Raw genomic sequence first — 22457 nt, 5'->3', positions numbered from 1 at the left:
ATTCTCTCTCTCCCTCTGCCCCCCCCAAAAGAGAGAGAGTTTCCTTTCATCATATAAGAGAAAAGTCTATGCAGAAAACTGGGGCTTTCCCAGCCAAGAGACATACTGATTCTTAAATGATGGGCAAAAGAAGCCAAACCAACAAATGCACAAAAAGAGAGAAGCCTGAGAAGAAGGGGAAAATAATGAAGTATATTTCTACAGAAAACAAGAAGGTAAATGATAGTCCAGTTCTTCTTAAGAGGGAAGATAGAATACTCTTAGCATTTCTTGAGATTGTACCACTTATCCTGGCGTTTGGACACTGAATTTGTATCAACTAGGGCAGAATAAGTTGTTTATTTGTTTGTTTGTTTATAGAGAAGAACCAAGAGTTGGTGGGTGCATAGGTCAGCCTCAAACATGGTGGGCAGGAGGAAAAACGAAAGTGAGTGGGAAAAGAAAACTTTTCATCCCCCCTGCACTGAAGGAAGATAATCTGGTTAACCCTGGCACACACCTCGCCTTCTCTGCATGAGGGTGGGAAACATCAACATGAGCGTGCAGTGAAAATCTTTACAGGCAGGAAAAAGCTTGAGACAAATGTACTCATTTTCTATTACTCCTACAACAAATTGCCATGAACAATGACCCAAACAGCATAAGTTTATTATCACATAGTTCTGAAGGTCAGAAATCCAAACTGGATTTCTGGGGCTAAAATCAAGGTATCAAAAGGGCTGTGTTCCTTCTGCAGGCTATAGGGGAGAACTGTTTTCTTTCCTTTTCCAGCTTCCAGAGGCGACCACATTTCTTGGTTCCTGGCCCCTGGAGATAGAACCAGGTGTCTGATGGTAACCAGGTGTCTGGTGCTAACCTCCAATTCCCTGACTGAAGCCGGATGAATGCCTGAACTTTCCAAGCCAAGCAAACCCATAAACTGCCCTCTCCCTCCTTCCCTTCCTTTCTCTCTCCCTACTTCCCCGCTTCCTTCCCTCTTTATTATTCAGTTTGAGTTGCTGATTAGAAATCCAAAAATTTCTAATTCACTAGTAGAAAACATTGAAAACAAAAATTACCTACGTTTGGAGTTCTTTGATTCCCAGCAGTGATGGAAGGGTAACGTAAGGGGTAGTTGGTATCTTCCGTGAAACTGTGCGGGGGCTGCAGTCTGCAGGGAGAAGAAAAAACATTTGGTTGATACTCCTAAGAGTAGACTCAAGGCACTGCAGGCATGAAAACGGATGGGCTGGCACCGAGAAATACTATTAACCAGTTGCCAAGAACAATGGGTCGTAATATAGCCAGCAAGAGTCCTGATCAAACTTCTGCTGGAGAAAAACCCCTTCCTGGAAGAGCAAAATTAAAACACAGTTAAGGGGAGTTCAATGTGCAGGAGTCAGAATTCATCATGATGAGATTAGAACACACCAAAGCAAATTCCACCCAAATATCAGACAATTTAGAGGCATGGTGTGCAGAGGCCACGTGCATTTTCTTAGGCAATTTGCAATGAATGACAAAAAGAAATTCATTGCTCCAAGGACAATCCTATCTTCGTCTCCTTTTCTACACTGTTCACCCACAAAAGCTGCTAAGAGCAAAGAGGGAAGGATGGAAGGTGGAAGGATAGAACGTTCTGAGTCAGTGACAAAACCCAGGTGATGAAGCTGATAGGCTGTTCTGGTTCCTCAGGAAGGTGAGCCTGCTCTTAGAGCATTCCTGAGATCTGGGGGTATGAAAAGTGAGGGTGACTGAACTAACAGGACATGGAGCTATGAGAGTGGCCAGTGTCTGCTCGGATGTGCAGGTTTCCCACGGCCCTATTAACCCCATCACCACACAGGCGCTCTGGGCTGTGAGTCCCATCACCAGGTGGGCAGGTGTTCTGGGCTGTAGCTTCAGGTGCTTACGTGAAAGTCCCTCACTGCCCTCCAGATGCACAACCTAAAATACTAAGTCATCTGTCCCTGCCCTTATTAAACTCCCTTCGTCTCCATAGGAAAAAAAAATGCAAATAAAATCAGTATCAAAGAGCCCCCCTTTTATCACCGCCCCGTTGACCCACAATCATCTCTGTCCTACTCCCTCGAACTCGCTTCCCTGCACACGGGTACGGTATGCTCTGTTATGAGTAACAATGCCAATAGCTTACAAAATTAGTATTCAAAGATAATCTCCAGAGAACCATAAGTATATTAACTCATTTACTTTACTTCTGTCAACACACAATCTATGGAAGCAGCTAGTTTTATTATTTCCATTGCAATTCATGCCTGTATTGGAGCTCGAACCCAAACCAGTATGAAAAATTTAAGACCTAATATCTAAGATTGGCATTTATCTTGCCCTTGCCTGGCTCCATTTCTTACAAAACAGAGCTAAACAAGAAATGGTTCCAAATAAGAAGGCATTATTTGGGGTTTGCATAATTGACATCGTTATCTGTCAGGTGGCTTAAATAAACCCAGCAGCCATTATATGATCGTTAGGAAAGGGGTAGCAATAGGTCCAGAAGGCCAATTGGCTGTGTTCTAATCATGGTAGAAGCAGCAATCCTAACAGAGGCCTTGGGGAAAATGTATTGAGGCAGATGGAAGAGTTTAATGACCAAATCAAGGGAAAGAAATGACTACCTGTGCACCACTGCATCGGATCGTTTTAGCCAGTGCAGAGGAGCTTAGAGACGCTCGTCCTGCCACCCCTAGCTTCCCCACTCCTAATGCATGATCCCACAGCGGCTACAGAAACTGGAGAGCTCTCAGATTTCTGAATGAGGTGGAGACAAAGAAGGGAAAACATCCCTGACGTAAGTAAGTAGGCTTGGCTCCTCAGATCCCAGCCTAGTCTGCAATCCCCTCCCGCTAAGGACCCAGTGGGTTTTCCTATAGGCGTCTTGGGCGTTTGTCTCCAGAACACCAGCTTTGCCTTGAAGGGGATGCGGCTTGAGGAAGAGAAGAACACCGCCTGCTAATTGAAGCAGAATCTAATTTTAAAATCTCCTTTTCAGTAGGCATCTGGATGTTCTGTTTAATGCGACCAATTTACCTGGGGTCTATTTCCTGCCCAGCAGTCTGGGGAGAGAAGCACTGGAGGAGAAAATGAGATGTAATGAGAACCAGGTCTAGGAGGAGCCCGAGCGCCTTGCAGAAAAGCATCCCACTCTGTGGCAAGGGTACCTGATCTCAGCATCTCTCAGACAATAACCTGGGGACTAGGCTGATCTGAATTAGATGCTGATATCAGGGAATGTTTCTTCTTCATGAATTTTTTTCCCTCTTCAGAGTCATTGGATCTTGGGTGACAGAAATAAAATGTTTTAGTTACTTTACATTTTGTGAAAAACACCATGCAACCACCTTGGCCAGGTAAGCCTGGTTCATCCCCCCTGTAAAGTCCCCCCAAACCATCTTTTACCGATTTAAAAACCTTCCTCCCCCAAATCATGAACATCTTCCAATGCCTGATCTTATCGATTTGTCATTGCAACAATGTTTGAGGTATCATTATACCCAGTTTACTAAGAATAGCAAGGCACAGAGAGGTTAGGGAATTCACCCGAAAACACACAGTTTGTGGTCAAAGTTTACATTTATTAAGGCACACTATGCCCTGGGCATGGGGAAAAGCACTCTGTAGAGACTATGCCGACTAACAGCCACCAGCAGCCTCTTGAGTGGGAAGTATTGCCATTTTCAATTTTGCTCCATTGATGAGGAAGCACAGTCTGGATGATGAGTAACTTACCCCAACACAATGGAAAGGAATTGGGGTGTAACCCCGGCACTGTGGCTCCAGCGCTTCCTCTGCTATCCCATGCTGCATTGCTAGTTCACAAAGACCCTGGGCTTGCATAAATTCTCTGGCTCCAAGTAAGGACTCAGCAAATTGGGCAGGAAATACATCTATATAAAAATCCAATCTTGTTTAATATATAATTGGACAAAGTTAGAGATATAAAGTTATTTATTGTGTGAATCTCAGTACCCCCAAAGACCTTCAGTTGCTTTGGTTTGGTTCGGGTTGGTTTTAGTTGGTGGTTTTGCAAGTTTGGAACTGCTGAGGTGCCATTAAACTCATCGGTATCATAAAACCTTAGATGATTTAGAGGTCTCATTGGAAATTTCTGGATCTCAGAGGATAGAAGCTAGACAGGGATGGATAAAAAGAGAAGCAGCCACTCTGTTATTGGCATTACCAAGAGGGATTTTAGGAAGAACATAAATGTCTAATGGGAATTTGTGAATTTGCTTTCTGTGTGATGTGCAATGGAAATCTCCTCCCACATTCCCCCATGGAAATGTCAGTGAAATTCAGAGTGATTATTATGTTTGATACAAGTATGCTTCTTTTTCTAGAAAATACAAAGAAGTAATGAGCTCTGTATCAAGACTGTTGGGAGCCCATGGGGACAAGCAATTTCTCCTTTTACATCAAGAGCATAACTGACTCCTAGCCTGAGGGAAGTAAAAAAAAAAAAAAAAAGGCAGCTATACATAAATACTATACATGCATATAACTGGTGCTACCAAATCTATGATGGCCATTTCCAGTTATTTAACAAATATTTCTTACCTGCATTCTAACTGCCTGCTAAGTATTATAGTTATTTTTTAGTGGTGGGGATATGGCATTAAACAAAACAGAGTCCCGATCCACATGGAACTTCCATTTCGCTGGGGGAAGATGCTAAACAGAAATCATCTTGGGTTCGGACATGTATTGTTGGTAGGGTAAAGAATGGTTGAAAGTGGGCAGAAAAGCATTAGGATGACAAAGAAGGCTTTTTGAGAGAAGAGTCCTGTGGCAATAAGAGGAGTGAGGATTCCAGGTGGAGGGAAGACCATGTCCAAGGGCACGTGGCTCCAAGGCTCGATGGAAGTGAGCTTGGTGAGGTCAGGAAGACTGTGTGGTCTTACCATAGCAAACAAATGTTGTCTCAATAGAGCGAACAAGAGGGACAGTGGGAGGATTTGGGATGGGAACCCAGGGAAGAGCAGGTGTATAGTGTTTCGTAGATCATAATGGGCAGTTGGTACTCTATCTTTATTGTAATTGGCAAGCCATTGGAGGGGGATGAGGGAATAAACCTTGCGAACAATGGACCAGACACTGGTGTGAGTGGAAACAGAAATAGGTATTCCAGATGAGAGATGGATTACAAGAGCATGACTTTTAGAGAAGTTGACTTCAGATAGCATTTAGAGACAGAGTCTACAAGGGTTGCTGTGAAAGTGGTTGTTGGGTATGAAGGAAAGCATGCTATTGAGTATGATACGGGGGTTTCAGTTCAACAAACATGAAGTTGAAGTGTATGAAACCAATGCTTCTGCAGGTGGAACCTAGGCTCCCAGTAGCACGTCCTCGTGGAAGTAGGATCTATGAAGCTCTGTGAAAGCATCCAGCCGGGAACTGCTGACTTGTGCTGGGACTATCTGAGATTCCCAACTATTTACAGCTGGCAACTCAGCCAGAATTGTAGAGTGGGCTCTATGATTAGAGAAAGAGGCATGCAATTTGAGAAATGATGTAACCAGTAACAGAGAACCCCACCTCCACATGGCATTCTACATGAGTCAATGTAATGTCTCGCTCAGTAGGAATAAGCGTCTTTTGGTTAACACTCTAGGTGGGTAAATAAGCTGAGAAACAGCTCCTAAGTGAAGATTATCAGTAAGTATACAATTCATTATCATGACAATCTTACGAAGTACCATTGTACCCACCTTACTGAGGCACAGTAAGGTGCATCATTTGGGGGAACATGGGTTTCCATGAAACATGTCTGCAACACCTGTACGATCCCTACATGTGGACAGAGTAAACATGTGTGTGCTTTGTGGCATGTTAGGAGGTGCACACACGTGCTTATATCATCCAAGTATCTATCGACACTTTAATTTTTAAGCTTAGTCTCGCCTCACCTAACTAGGACTACATTTCTCTGTTGTGCTTCATATAAATTATTATTACCATTCAAACTGAAACATATATATCTTTGGAAAAAGAAAATAAAATCTCACTTTAGAGTACAAAACCCAAGAGGAAAAGAAATGGTTATTACAATATCAAAAAGGTCCAAAACCTAAATGCAGGGTCCAGTCTTTGCAAGGAAGTGGGGGTGAGAATCATTATTATCCCAGCTTCACAGACATGGAAACAGAGGCTCTGATAGGTCAAGTAAAATGCCAAGGTCCAGACACCAAGAAGCAGTGATGCCAGAACTCAGATCCTTGCTTCCTAACCCCACATTCTTTGTTCTCTCACCTTAGTACATCACCTGGAATGTACTAGATGTCTAAAGGATCCCCATTAAATAAATGCAAAAAGAAATCATTTATGTTCTCTTACAAAATGTAGACCAGAGCAAAGACATTTTGCTTAACTTAATGTATCTGAAACATAAAATTACTTATTAACAATCATGGAAGCATCAGTTTTCCTCTCCTTCATCAATCAACCTACATTTTGGCTGGCTTGATATAAAATTTTCCTATCTGAAGAGCTGTGAAACCTTCCCACAAATGCACCTCTGTGGGCAGGATTCACTGTTTGTCCTTGAACCCCACGCTGGGTTTTAATTTGAGGACGATGGACTCCAGAATTATTCTCTTTCTCTAGGCAGAATCCATTTCCTGTAAAAGTAGATAAGTGAGCATTTTGCTTCACAAGAATAGACATGGAAGGAGGTCCTAGGAGAAACCTATATTACTCTACTCATTAAATTTTTCAGGCCATTTAGGATACTTGTGGAGGTTTCAGGCTGCCGGACATTTTCTCTGTCACATTTTTGTTTTTCAATTCAGTTCTACACGGAACAAAAGTTGATTGAATGCACACATTTGTAACATATTATACTAGGTTCGGGTTGGGCTAGAAAAGTAAATAAGATAGGGTCACTGTCGACCAGGGGCTCACCGTCTGGGTGGAAGCAGGGAAGGTTTAGAGAGATACTCAGGAGGCACAGGACAAGACAGGTAAGTGAGAAGAGTTTGTAAGATGCAAACTGTGGTGGGAGAATACACAGGCCCCCAATCCTTCTGTGGTCTGAATGCAAGGGAGTCAGGTTAGTTAGGTTAAGCTAGTTACTACATGCACAGGGACAGAGGTAAGAAAGGCATTATGGGGCAGAACAGAGTTAGCAAGACCACAGAGTCAACAAAGGTGGTACAACAGTGAGGGGCACCAGGCATGAATGTGCACAGGGAACATATTGGGTGAGTTGGAAATCCAGGTGAGGGCCATTCGAGAGCCATGAATGTCATGCTAATGTTTGCTTCTCATTACCTCCCCATTACATCCACAGGGACTTGCACAAGGTCCCTGCTTAAAAATGTGTGAAATAAACAATGAAATGCTAGAATTTAGGGATATGAAGACGAATAAGATATGTGTTGTTTTGTTATGATTTTCAAGGCCCTGTAGAGGAGGTGGGTTTTAGAAGCAGATAGGTGGCCCAGGCAAGAAACTAATGGTCTGAACCATTATGCAAGCCCAGCGAAGAGATTTTGACATTCAGGAGACAAGAGCCACTTGAAATATCTCTTTTCTTATCAAATAGAGGAGGCAGTCTTGAATATGGAAGATTCAACTAAGCCTGGCAAATCTCTCTTTCATTGATTGTCTCCTGAATGAGAGGGACCTAGTCGTAGCCAAAGGAAGAACAGCGTAATGGGATTGGGAAACTGACTTATGGTTAATTGATGTTTCAACATGGGGAAGCAGATGAATATTTGAAGAACACCAGGATGTGAGCTTCCACATGATGCCGTGCTCTTGTTGGCTCCCTGCATGTGCCCAATTTACACTCTCAAAGCTCATCCTGCCATTTTTAGAGGAGGCATCTTACGGAGATGCCTCTTCATCTCTTTGACCCTGGTTTCTCTACAATTAGGTGTAAAATGTGCTCTGTACTACATCCCACTTATTCCTCCCTTCCAGAATCTGTCAGAGGAATTGCACAGGTGATTGAGATAATAACACAATGTAATGTAACATGACCAAAAGCTCTGGAACCACATTTGGCTTCTCAACACACAAGCTGTGTGATTGAAGGAAGGTCAATTCATACCTCAGTTTCTTCATCACTAAAACTGAGATGTAAATTTTATATGAATGTTTTGAACTCATTTTGTAAAGTATAAAATAGGAATTCTTAATCAGAGTTTATAAATTCCAAGTGGGTGGATTGAATATTCCATATGGACATACATCCTTTTGGAGTATAGAAGGTTCTGAGATCAAATGATACGTATGGTGTGTATTTATGTAAGTACAATTTTGTCTGGTTTCTGTCTCCATGCAGGCTTAAAAGCCTTTGTTAGATTCTCAAAACATTCCTAACCCAAAGGAAGCTAAGCCTCTGCTGCAAAATGCTATGAGATGCCGGGGATTTAAAGCAGCGGTAGTAGGGTCATTTACTTTAGTTACTAAAAGAGGAGAAGCTGGGTCATACAGAGTAGTCTTTAGAATTCCTGGATTTATTGATTGGTTTTCCCTACTTGTCTTGTACTCAAAAGTCATGGACAGGAAATTGTCTGGGGGAGTAATTTAGAAAGGTAGGATCTAATTTTGACAACCAATAGATGATGAGTCCTGTTGCCAACTGAGGGAGCCACAGCAATCCCTCAGTGCCTCCTTCCCTCCATTCCTTTCTGTCTATCCTTGTTGTATCCAATGGCACTCATGATTTCTTAGATTCTTTGTAATCTTTTCAGAGAGTTATCTTAACTGTTACTCCAAGAGCTGTTGGGTTTAATCATCTTATAAAGATGAACTAGTCAATTCAACACAAACAGCTGGTTGGACTGTTTACTTATGTCCTTGAAATGACTGATTGTGAGTTCCTTGGAGGAGTTGCTAAGTTCCAGTGACTCCCAGGTTTTCCCATCTGTAAAATAAAGTGAATGAAATTCCTGTTTCGATCCATTGTTGAGCAACAAACTAGCTTCTGCAACGTTTCCACACCTGCCATCTGAGCTCATTCCCTGTTCTTTCTGTCGTTGTCCATCATGTTTTCTCAGGCAGCACTACAGGTCTATCTTCTCCACCTATTGAACCCCCAATCCTAAAAACTTCAGTCAAATGCTTCCCAGATTCTTCCATTCACAATACTTTGTTCTTTTGCTGAATTCTATTTAGATATCTTTAGCACAGTCTGCTACATGGCAAGAGCTCAGTATTTCATTATGTGCATCTGCACCCTCATATCGAAAGGAAATTATCCTCCGTATCCCTCTATCCCAAGATGCAGAAACAGACCCAACGTGCTTCATTATTCACATGTGTTAGTGAAAGAGTGAAGCCAGAGCTTATGTCTCTTGAAATTAGCATGCCATATCAGGAGGGAGTTGTACCATGACCTAGTCACTAAACACAGAGAAGAGAGTATGGAATTGCATTAAGGAATTTGATGTTTGGGAAGCTAACCCAGTTGTGTATATCAGTGTCTCTGTCAAGTGGGCCAGCCTTGGGGTAAGGTCTCAGCGCAAATGCAGAGGTGAGTAGCTTAGAGGAAAAAAAACCCAGCAAGGTAATGAAGAATTGTTCAGGGAAGAAGAAACTTACTTTCATCAACCAGGTCAACAAGGTCAACAAGGTGAGAAAGAAAAGGCAGAACCAGAAAGTATTGGCAAAGAAAAGCACGGCTGGTGGTTTGAGTCCAAATTCCTCCCTTAGGTTCCAAGTGATCAGGAACGTTTTGCTTTAAGCCTCAGTTGTGTCTGTAAGGCAAAGACAAACATATATACTTCAGCATGTAACTTTGAGAATTGATATAATAAATGTAGTTGCATGTCCCATTGTCTTGCACTAAGGATGTGATCAATGAATGGTGGCTGCCATCTTGTTATTTTCATAATCCTTGAAATAATGGATTCAAGGGATATTGCCAATAACATTTAGCTCCATTTAGTACCAGATGGTGAGGTTGAGTTCCTGGTAATTTCTCATCCAAGTTAAACTCCCCCATGAGCTGATATAAACCTGAGGTGCCTGGATTGGCCCATCAGTAAACAGAGTTGTCAGGATAGAGGCACTGGGATGGTCAAAAAGATGTACTGGGGCCTGTTCTAGTCTAGGGCTTGTTCGGCTATATCATGCAAAATATGTTGTAAGCCCTTGATCTCCATGGTAACCTTCCCCCCTCACACACACAAATACACTAACATCTGGGATTCTTATTTTAGGCGATAGCTATTTTTTCCCTCTTTTTCATTCACTTCTCCAGAGTTATAAACTTCCATAATGCATGATAAGTTGCATCTACCTAATATCATTGACAGACTTTTCTCCCAGGAAAAGAAATGTCCAATGAAAGCAAATCAATGGGCCATGGAAGCAGCTCTTCCCAGCAGTGACCTAATCTGCCTGTTTCAAAAGAAGGTGAAAAAACGGTAATTTAGCAGCAGGCCAGGATTACTGGAAGCGATCATTTTTTTTATGCAGCATGGTCTCATGTTCTTTTCACAGAGGCTACAATGAAGTGAACTGTAAGATCAGAGAGATATCCCATTAAACTTGAATCCTGGCCCTTATGCTTACCTGCTCAGTCACATCTCTGAGCCTCACTGTCCTCATCTGTGAAATGGTAAGAGCAATAGTCACCCGACCTGTGTCCTCAGGTTTTCAGACTGTTTGTTTTAAGATATCATATGTGACATTTTTTATACACTTTATACTGACATAGAAATATAAGTTCTCATTATCCATCGTGCTTTGATTCTTCCTTAATTTTTAGCAGGGGTCTAAAACTAAAGCTCTCTGGGAAACAAACTGAGGGCTTCAGAGGGGAGGGGGGTGGGGGATTGGGATAGGCCGGTGATGGGTAGTAAAGAGGGCACATATTGCATGGTGCACTGGGTGTTATACGCAACTAATGAATCATGGAACATTGCATCAAGAACTGGGGATGTACTGTATGGTGACTAATATAACAAAATAAAAATTTAAAAAAAATTAAAAAAATAAAACTAAAGCTCTGCCTTCTCCTTTCCCTTCCCTACACAGAGAAGGCTATGTAGGGGAGACCATGAGTATTTATCTAGCACACTGGAAGTAAGGGTTTTATTCTGCTGCATTTACTGCCAGAGCTCAGCCTCAGACCAGGAGTTAACTTGGTGCACATTTAGTAAATTTGCTGTGTAGATACGTTTTTGTCTTGGTTTGGAGCCAGTAAGAACAGGCCCCTGAGACAAAGATTTGAGTATCAAGAGTACACTTGGGAAGTGACCTTAGGGAACACCTGTAGGAGGCTGGGGAAGTGAGTCAAGGAAGGGAAGGAGCCAAGGAAAAGTGTATTAACAAGGAAGTAATTACCATAGTTGTCAACAGAGCTGAATTCTGCTGGGGAGTAGGAGAGCCAGTGTAGGACCCACACTTCAGAGCTGTCCCGTCCAAAGCACAGCAAAGCTGGGATATTGGACCACCCACTCCGGTCAGGGAATCGGTTAAGGGTTTCTTCGCCAGGAGGCATTAGCTCTCCAGCACTTCGTTCCCACCTCTCGCGTGGACAGAAGGAGGCTCTGCAACGGGGAATGACGGCAGGTGGAGAATTGTGGTGCTGGCAGTTGGACTGTGGGCCCCATCACAAAAATATTAAGGGATTATAGGTAGGGCACCAATGGCATCAGTTTCAATGATGTACCAGAAAGTTTATGGAAAGCATCTTCATTTCCGTGCCTCAGATGGAGTTTTCTATTATTCAGTGATTATAAAGAATATGATCTATGATTTGCTGTTGCTAATGTTGGATGTAGGAGAGATAAAAAGCTGGGGAGGCAACATCTAGATTGCTGTGATTAGGACCATCTGATATCTGCATGTCTACCTAGATCTCTCTCTATGTGTGTGTATATGTATGTATACACATACGTTTACTTATTTAAAATATAAGCTGTGGTGCGCTGTGGTTAAGGATCAGGTGTTCTGGTGAGAGAAACAGAAGTAGAAACAGGTAAAAAAAAAAGTCACTGGATTTGCATTCACACGCTTCCTTCGTCATCAGCTGATAGGTAATCACAGACAATTCTCCTCAATTGCAAAAGTAGAGCCTTGAGCCAGAGCAGGGACAAAATCTACATTTCAACGCATGTGCCACCTTCACTGAATGAGGGGTGGCTGCCAAGACACTTGGCTGAGAAGGATGAGACTGTGATTGGGTTTGTGGTAGAGGAGCCCCAACCTCATCCACTGATGCCTACAGGGAGCCTGGAGGGGCCATGTGTATGCCCCCCTAGTTCTGAATGATTGCTATAGGCACTGTGAACTCCTTTTACCCTATCCTGTCTGAGCTTTGTTTTATAATCACCAACTTAAAAAAAAAATGCCACTAATGGGAGACAGAAACAGATTTTTTTAAAGTCTCAAAGAAAAAAATACACTTAGCACTCGCTGTCCTCCCCTAAAGGTTCTTGTATCTCCCTGCCCTCCCCTAAAGGCTCAGAAGATCCATCTGAACTGATAACGCTCAGGGTCACTAAGATGGGCGGACAACATCGCTGTTGTGTAGTCGTGAAGATGGATAGGTTAATAATTTTTTTTTAAAGATTTTATTTATTTGACAGAGACAGAGACAGCCAGCGAGAGAGGGAACACAAGCAGGGGGAGTGGGAGAGGAAGAAGCAGGCTCACAGCAGAGGAGCCTGACGTGGGGCTCCATCCCATAACGCCGGGATCACGCCCTGAGCCGAAGGCAGATGCTTAACCGCTGTGCCACCCAGGCGCCCCTGGATAGGTTAATAATGATTTCTTTCTCATGACAAGTAAATAAGCCATGTTACCACGTACGGGTGCAAAGGCCAGAATTTAACAGGAGTATAGACATGACATAATGAAACACAGGTCATGAATCTCCAGGGAACATGGTCCAATATCCGGAATAGTCATTTAATTATTACATTTATTTACAATTTTAAATAGCCTTTCACCTATATTTTTGTAAATGGCTCACAAAATAAACACTGAGATAAATAATATGGTGCAAGCCTAGGGATGGAGCAGTGATGTTCCCTTTATTCAATATTATATGCCCATCATCTGCAAGAATTTCAGACATAGTGTTCATCTTCAATAAATACTTGTGGAATTAATGTCTTGTTTTCCCTTTTCTAGACAAGATGATGTATTTTTCTCAGCTCATGTGGTTTGTATACAGAAGAACATTGTTTTAACGCAGGTTTTCAAGCTATGTCCCAGACATCGTACCTATATGCAATCACAGCTAATGTTCAGACCCATCTGAAATCAAATCATTTTTTGTTTAACTCCTCGATTAGACTGTAAGCTCTTATCTGTGTCTCCCACAGCTGAGCCCTCAGGACATAGCTCCGTGCCTTAGATGTAGCAGCTGATCAAAGCCTAGTTGTTGTAAGAATTTCCATTTTAACAGTAAAATAACTTGGGCAAAAAATTAAGGGACTAAATCAAAGTCATTTAGAGAATGAGCAAGAGAGGCTTGCCTAGAATCAATTCTTTCCCCCAAGTCCTGGTAGAGCTAACAAAGAGGAACATTTTAGGAAAAATTAACTGCTAAACATTATGTCGACATGCCCAGGGTTCCAGTTCTGCCTAATGTGGATATTAAGAGTAGACTAGTCCAAAAATTCACCAGCTGCAAATTAGTTGGGGGAAAAAAAAAAAAACTTAAAACAAAGTGCCCATACAGGCACCATGAGTCAAAACACTATCAATCTGGGGAGATCTATATTGCCTTTTACGGTGATCTCTGGCCTTATTGAGCCTAATGGATAGTGACTCCAAATGTCAGATTTTCTTCTTTTTCACTCGACCCTTGGATTTCAGAGTGAATTACATTTATCACAGAAAGGTCAGCAAATTCTTTGAAGTGAAATGTGTGCTGAGAATAAGGGAAATTTAATGGTTAATGGGCATTGGGTTTTCAGCATCCTTGCCAGTAGGAAGCATGTTGTCAACCTTCTAGCTTTACAAAAGGAAGATAGAGCTAAATTCCTACTAAAAAAATATCTGAATCAATGATGCATTTGTATCTAAGCCTAAGCTACCCCACCAATAACCATAATATCAGCTTCTTCTGAATTTCAACTATGCAACTTTATCCAAGGGCACTGTAGCCGATGCTTCCAGTGCTTGCATCCTCTTGGCCCCCTTTTGGTTTCGGTCGTGGTGGCTGTAGATGATTCAGGTCCCATTTCAAACTGGCTCTGCCCGTCTCTCTATATCATGCCCTGAGGCCTTCTACTACAAGAGCCCACTTAGTCCTCTCAAGCACAGCCTGGAAATGAGCAGGAGTGGGGCCATGCATGTCTTTAGTTTAATTAACAGATGTTGCACACTCTCCTCTCTCAGAGGGACCAATCTATGATACGTATGTGTGTGCCTGTCTGTATTCAGTTACCAGAACTGGGATACAAAGCAGATTTCCAGGAACAGTTTTAAAGTCATTGATTAAATGTCTGCAATAACTAGGTTCTGGGTTTAACAAGATGACCAAAGATGACCCTTGAATTGTCAGAGTTCAGGATTCAACAGGTGATAGATATCTGGAAATAGGTTTCTCCCTCTGTCATCTTGGCAGACTATTTCTCTGTGAAAACTCAGGTCAAAAGTCACCTCTTTCAGAGAGCTTCTGACATTTTCCTTCAGAATCTTCCTCTATAAATGTCCTGACCGGTTGTTTTTGGATATATGTGCTGATATCTGAGCTCCCCTGAGGGCAAAGACCCTGCTTTCTTCAACTCTGTCTTCGCAGAATGTCCAAAAGTGTATACAGTGGGTCCTCAAAGGGTTTAAGGAACACAATTAAATTATGGATCCTTGGAAAATTTAGCAGTGTCTTGTACATATGTTTGTAATTCTTTCCTTCTTCCCTCCCTTTCTCCTAGTAGATTATTCCTATTATTATTCCTTTGCACAAATTCTGTATCTTTGTAATTCTATGAGTGAGCAAAATCTCTAGTCATTTAAAATCAAATGGATTTCCAATGGTCTTGGAGAAGAGTGGGTCAAATATCTGACGATATCCTGGGTACCTTAGAATTCAAAGCTCCTGTAAAATTGATTTTGGTGCCTTCCATTTTCAGGATAAACCAACTCTCAAAGAAGATATTAACTAGTGGCAGCTACAAAAGAAGAAGATAACAAGTTGATGACCAAATGCTTCTGAGAAGTAAGAGAGAAAAAAGACCAAATAGCTGGCCCCTAGGCTTGTTAGAAAGGTTGAGTGTATGGCCTGATGGCATTCATTTTGTATTTTTTCTCTCATCTAGAAACAAACATCAATGCCCTCTCGTCCTAGGCCTGAATCTTCTGGCACCACTACTCTTCTCCTTCACCACCATCTCCCCACACACACATACACACCAAATAAATGCATGTAATCAAACACAAATGCAAGCCACCTGGTTCACCGAACATTTGGTGTGTACTGCAGCCATATTTTTTCCCCATTCTAATGTTGTCACTCAATCGTGGCTGTAAAATGTAGGGGCAAAATCATATTGCCATTCAGCGACTAGTCGCGTATGCCGTGTTGTGGTGGGCTGACTCTGCAGCATTTCCTTTTTGAATGAAGGAAGTCATCCTGAACACACATTCAGTTCTTATCATTGCTTTTTCTTCTCTATCACAATATGCTAGAGGACATATTTTTTGTTATTTCCTTTCTGTTGGTTCCATTGCTTATTAATGGGTTTTAAATTCTGCACCTTTAAGTTTGTTTCCTGATTTTGGTCAAGGAACTTTGCAGAGAGCTCTGCTATGAGCAAAACCAGAAGAAGGCAGACAAAGATAGCACACCAGGTTGGACACCTGGTCAGGGAAAAAAAAAAAAAAAGAGAATCTAACTTTGCAAAATGCTGATCTAGTTTGCTTCTTTCAAAGCCTGGAAGACTGGAAGGTCAGGTTTTATTATACTGTTTTCCAGATTAAGTACTGACTCTGGAACGTGAAAAAGACTTGGCCGAAGTCATCCACATGGAAGGTTGTGGAGCCTGCTTGCAACAAAATCAAGTCTTGGCTCCTGCCAGTGCTTTTCAGTGGACCAACCTAAAAGTTACTGTAATAAGAATAAATCAGTTATCTAAAAATTATAACATATGAGCCATTAAATAATTAGGGCCACTCACTGTATAGTCAATTTCTATTATTTCTCATACTCGTTTTAGTATGGTTTACAAAGGAGGAGAAACACTAATAACAACTTGTTCATGACCCCATTGTTTTTAAATAGTTGCACTTAAATCATGCTTAGGGTGCAACAGCATTCAAAGCCCATGTCCTCTCACTCCATCAACTGACTTATAGTATGAGAGCTAGTGGCCAGGTTCAGTGAGGGTATTTGTAGTTAATAGAAACTGATAATCCGAAAGCCAAGAGGACACAGAAGTTAACAAGGGTTGTTTGTTTTAGTTAGTAAGTCCTACGGTCAAAACTCAAGCTAGAGAAATAGAAGACAGGAAGAAGATTAGTAGAGAGTTAGCAATTAGAAAATAATTTTAGATTGGGGCACCATTGTCAACAGGATGTGAATAAGTAGATGGAGGATGTTTTAGTCAGCTTGTGCTGCTTTGACAAATACCATAGACTGGGTGGCTTAAAGAACAGACATTTATTTCTCACAGTTCTAGAGGCTGGAAGGCCAAGATCAGGGTGCCCACATGGTGGGGTTCTGGTGAGAGCTCTCTTCCTGGCTTGCAGGTTGCCTCTGCATGCTCACATGACATCCTCTTTGTGCATACATATCTATCTATCTATCATCTATCATCTATCTATCTACATACATATATTCAGGGGCTCTAATCTCTTCAGAAGCACTTACCATGACCTAATGACCTCCCAAAGACTTCATCTCCAAATAACATTACACTGGGAGTTAGAGCTTCAACATATAAAGTCTGGGGGACACAATTCATTCCAGATCAGAGGAAGTGAGATAGAGACTTAGTGGAAATGCATTGTCTCTTAGGGAAGAACTTGCTTCAGAAAGTACTGAATTCCGGCATTAAAGGCTGAGTGGAAAAGACTCACTCTCTTTCTCATTCTTCCTAAACTCCATCTCTTGGCTCTGCTTATCTTATTTGTGGCCTCATTGCCTCCAAGTACAACCAAGTTCTCACCCTATTCCAAAGAAAATGTACTTCCTCCTTTCATCTTTGTAACCTGAAGGATAACTACTTCCTACTTCCAAATCAAAGAGCCCAAAGGAAGTCTGTTGGCTGAGCTTCATTATAGGCACTGCTCTGGACTATGTGCTAAGACAGGAGGACTAAGTGACAGGTTCTGGGTTACACATCCTTTGGGGCCAGAGAATGGGGTCCTATGATTGGTCACCACACAAAAATCACATTGCTGCATAAGAGATGAGCAGTTGCCTAAAAAATGGAGTAGTTGGCAGACAAAAATATCTAATGTGAGTGCAGAAATGTCCTAGTGTGGTAACTAGTGGGTGATGAGAAATGTAATAATATAGGGTGTGGAAAAGAGTGGGGTGGGAATCAGGTAATCTGGACTCTGTTCTAGTACTCTCTGCATGGGAACAATGAGTTTCACTTCTCTGAGCTTCAACTTAACTGTCAGTAATATGGGGAATCCCCAAATTGGCTCTGTATAGGAACCATTTTAGGAATTTTTAAACATACATTGCTAGAATGTCCCAACACGAGAAAACTATATATAAAGATAAAGGTTAGAAGAATAATTATCTCTTATCCAGTACTCAGGGACCACTGTACTGGGTGACCTCTCTGGACCTTTACTGTTCAAATATTTGATGATTCTATTTGAGATATATATAGAGAGAGAGACAGAGAGAAAGAGAGAGGGGGAAATAATCTTTGGATGAGGAATAAGAACATGCAGACTTTCATGGCTGACCCAAGATAGCTATGCCATGTGTCACTCAATACTCCCATTACAGTCTCTGCTTGCTGATAAACAGTGAAAGCCTGCCACATGCTTTCAAGCAAAGCAGATTCTCAAGACTTTCCAAATAAAGATCAATGGGCTCATTCTGCATGCAGACAATTTCATCAACGGAAACACACACCATAGAAATAGACTACTCCCCATGGTTTCCTGCCCTCCAGCTTTCGTAAAGTCATAACAGATGCTCGACAGCCTTACAGAGCCCCAGACTGCTAGCAGCTGTGCATTGACTCTTGCTAATTAAGCCACCTATCACCTGACCAACAGTGCATTCCACACTGGGATTGCTCTAGGAGAGGCAACAGTCACACTAATCATTCACCTTGAGTGGAAAAGATTTCAGACATGAAAAGAGCTTCTTCCAGCACTGCCTGCTCCTACAGGGAAGACAATAAGCTCCACACTGAAAGGGAGAACACAATTTACTGGGGATTAGTGTCACAGCTAGTTTTGAGTGTGAAAATAAATCACGTAGGGATCATTTAGTCATGGAGTTCTTAACCAAGGTATAAATTCGGATCACTTCTGGGTCTTTTGGATTACAGATCCCTGGACCCCAATCTGGACCATGTGTATCAGAATTTCAGACAGGTGAACACACGTGTAGACTCACAAATCCTGTTTTTTCTGATGTTAAAATTGATCCAGCAGAATTCCCACCTCTGTAACAAAATGGATGCTGATGTCTAGCCCACTAAAGGGTTAATTTGAGACTAGAACTCAGACTTATTTAAAATTAAAAAAGAAAAATGCAGGATGAAGGGCTGAGGCTATTATCCTGCTTTATTTATTTATTTATCTATTTATTTATTTATCTATTTATTTATTTATATTTAATTTCAATTAGCCAACATGTACATTATTAGTTTCAGATGTAGTGTTTAATAATTCATTAGCTGTGTATAATACCCAGTGTTCATCACATCACGTGCCCTCCTTAATGCCCGTCACCCAATTATGTCATCCTTCCACCCCCCTCTCCTCCTGCAACCCTCAGTTTGTTTCCTATAGTTAAGAGTCTCTCATGGTTTTTCTCCCTCTCTGATGACTTCCCAACCAGTTTTCCCTCCCTTCCCCTATGATCCTCTGTGCTGTTTCGTATATTCCACGTTTGAGTGAAACCATATAATAATTGCATTTCTCTGATTGACTCATTTTGCTTAGCATAATACTCTCCAGTTTCATCCTCATCAGTGTAAATGGTAAGTATTCATCCTTTCTGATGGCTGAGTAATATTTCATTGTATATATACCACATCTTCTTTATCCATTCATCTGTAAGTGGACATCTCAGCTCTTCTCACATATTGGCTGTTGTGCACATGGCTGCTATAAACATTGGGATGCAGGTAACTCTTCAGATCAATACATTTTTATCTTTGGGGTAAATACCTAGTAGTGCAATTGCTGGGTAGTTGAGTAGCTCTATTTTTAACTTCTTGAGGAACCTCCATACTGTTTTCCAGAGAGGCTATACCAGCTTGCATTCCCACCAACAGTGTAAGAGGGTTCCCCTTTCTCTGCATTCTTGCCAACACTCGTTGTTTCTTGTCTTGTTAATTTTAGCCATTCTGACTGGTGTGAGGTAGTATCTCATTTCGATTTGTATTTCCCTGATGCCAAGTGATGTGGAGCATTTTTCCATGTGTCTATTGGCCATTTGTATGTCTTCTTTGGAGAAATGTCTGTTCATGTCTTCTGCCCATTTCATGACTGGATTATTTGGGGTTTTGGATGTTGAGTTTGAGAAGTTCTTTATAGATCTTGGGTACTAGCCCTTTACCTGATATGTCATTTGCAAATATCTTCTCCAATTCCATAGATTGCCTATGAGTTTTGTTGACTGTTTCCTTTGCTGTGCAGATTTTATCTTGATGAAGTCCTAATAGTTCATTTTTGCTTTCATTTCCCTTGCCTTTGGAGACATGTCTAGCAAGAAGTTGCTGTGGCCAAGGTCGAAAAGGTTGCTGCCCGTGTTCTCCTCTAGGATTTTGATGGATTCCTGTCTCACACTAAGGTCTTTCATCCATTTTGAGTTTATCTTTGTGTATGGTGTAAGAAAATGATCTGTACTCTAAAATCTACAGAACACATATGAAAGAAATTGAGGAGGACACAAAGAAATTGCAAAACAGTTCATGCTCATGGATTGGAAGAATAAATACTGTTAAATTGTCCTTGCTACTGAGAGAAATCTATACATTCAATGCAAGCCCTATCAAAATGCCATCAACATTTTTCACAGAGCTGGAACAATCCTAAAATTTATATGGAACCAGAAAAGACCCTGAATTGCCAGAGGAATATTGAAAAAGAAAACCAAAGCTGGTGGCATCACAATACTGGACTTCAAGCTCTATTACAAAGCTGTAGTCATCAAGACAGTATTGTACTGGCACAAAAACAGACACATAGATCAATGGAACAGAATAGAGAACCCAGTAATGGACCCTCAACTCTATAGTCAACTAATCTTCGACAAAGCAGGAAAGAATATCCAATGGAGAAAGGCAGTCCCTGCATTAATTTTTTAAAAGCTAATTTAAAAATATATATGTTTGTGTATCTTCTTAGGGTAACGATGCAGCAAAAGTAATGAACATCGGTTTGGAGTCACATAAGTGGTTTATATCCTGACCATGTCTACTTATTTGGCACAATATTATGAAAACACACACACACACACACACACACACATACACACACACACACACACACACACACCTGATAGTGAAAAGTATTTATCTAAAAAAACAGTCTTGCTTTCTGGATTTGCATTTCAACCCCATGACTTATTGTAAAACCTCATGCAAGTTAGTTAACCTCAGAGTCCTCAAATATGAATTGGGATAATAGTAGTGCTTACTTCATAGAATTGTTGGAAGATTCAATTTTATAACGTTCATAAATGTAAAGCACTTTATTCAATTCTTGGCATATAAATTCTTGGTAAATATGAGCTACGATTATTGTTCAAAGCCTGAGAACCTGTTTCTACTCAGTGTAGACACCAAAGTCTGAGGTTAAATCTTTTTTTGTTTGTTTGTTTGTTTTGGTATTTAAGCTAATAATTTTATTTATTTATTTTTTTAGTATTTTCAGTTAGCCAGTGTATAGTAGTACGTCATTAGTTTTCGATGTAGTATTCAATGATTCATTAGTTACGTGCCATTAAATCTTGATCATGCCATTTACTAACTGCCATGATCCACTTGCCAACTCTGGTCAAAGTGGGGAATGGACCAACGTGAGTCTGAAGGAGGCTAATAGAGTGGGAAAGGAAGCCAGGAGATAGCGGTGTTAATGCTTTCTACTGAGCGTGGACCATGGAGCATCAGCAGCATTGACATCTCCTGGGAGCTTGTTAAAAAATAAGAATCTTGAGCCCTACCCCAGACCTATTCAATCTAAATATGCATTTTAACAAGATCCCTGGTGATTCATATTACATTAAATTTTAAGAAATACTGCTTTAGTGGGTCAGGTCCAGGCAAGGCAGATGCTGGAACAAAAGCATAACTCAGTGCAAACTACAAAACAAAAATAGAATTTCCCATCGGTGGGTAAAGATAGTTACAGAGTAAACCCATTGACAGGTGACTGACAGGTAATTTTACAGGGACAGAGCCAGTAAATGGAATTGTGGAATAGAAGGTTTTGCTATCTAGGACTGTTCTTTAGGGTCAGTTCACTTAAGAGGGTCTGTAATCCTGATGAGAGAGGTCAAAACACTGACCAGATTTAGAAAACATAGCTGACTTCACACATCAGAGGCAAGATGAGAAGCTTGAGCAAAATTTCGGAGCTGGAGGTGGGTCTGAGCAAGAGGAAAGCTGAGGGGTCAGAGGGGGAACAGTCAAGTGAGCTGGGGAAGGAGTAACGAGCAAGAGTGAGGGTTCCAGAGCAACCTGAGATCCCAGCTCTTTTGCAGACAAACTACAAAGCACTTACAATGTGAGATCCAGCCCTTAAGATGGTAGCCACTCTGTGAGAAGCAGGAGTCATGAAACAGACAGGAGAAATTCCATGCTTCTCAGCCCCAGAAGCAGGTCACCATCATCAGGGGACATTTACAGAGGAAAAGTGTCTGCTCCCACACCCTGAAATTGCACTTAATGCTCAAATGGAATGAAGACTCTGGTATTTCCGCTTCCTGAAGCTCCGCCAGGTGTGTTGATGCCCAGCCAGAGCAAGAAAGCCACCACTGGGAGTAGAGGGAGCAAATTCCAAGCAAGTCCTGTGCAAACACAAGTCATCCACAGAGATGGGTCAGAGAGAAGCCCACTGGAGAGACTAGAGGTATGAAGAGCAAGCCTGCCGCAGAGCCCAGAGAAACTCCACTGGGTCATCCTCTCTTCTGAGAGGGTTCTTCTTTCCTGGACTTAGAAATAATAGTATGGGGGGAGGGGTGAAAATTAAAATTGCCTCAAATTGCACAAAATAAAAGCAAATACTCCACTCTTTCAGGCACCTCCTCAAAAATATTCACTGCTTACAGCTTCCCCTAATGGCCTTTTACAAATATTTCAGTCCTTTACTCCATGAACATATATATATATATATATATATATATATAT

The sequence above is a fragment of the Ursus maritimus genome, unplaced genomic scaffold, assembly GCF_017311325.1.
Source record: "Ursus maritimus isolate PB19 unplaced genomic scaffold, ASM1731132v1 scaffold_9, whole genome shotgun sequence".
In the NCBI taxonomy this organism is placed as follows: domain Eukaryota; kingdom Metazoa; phylum Chordata; class Mammalia; order Carnivora; family Ursidae; genus Ursus; species Ursus maritimus.
This window is presented reverse-complemented; position numbering follows the sequence as displayed.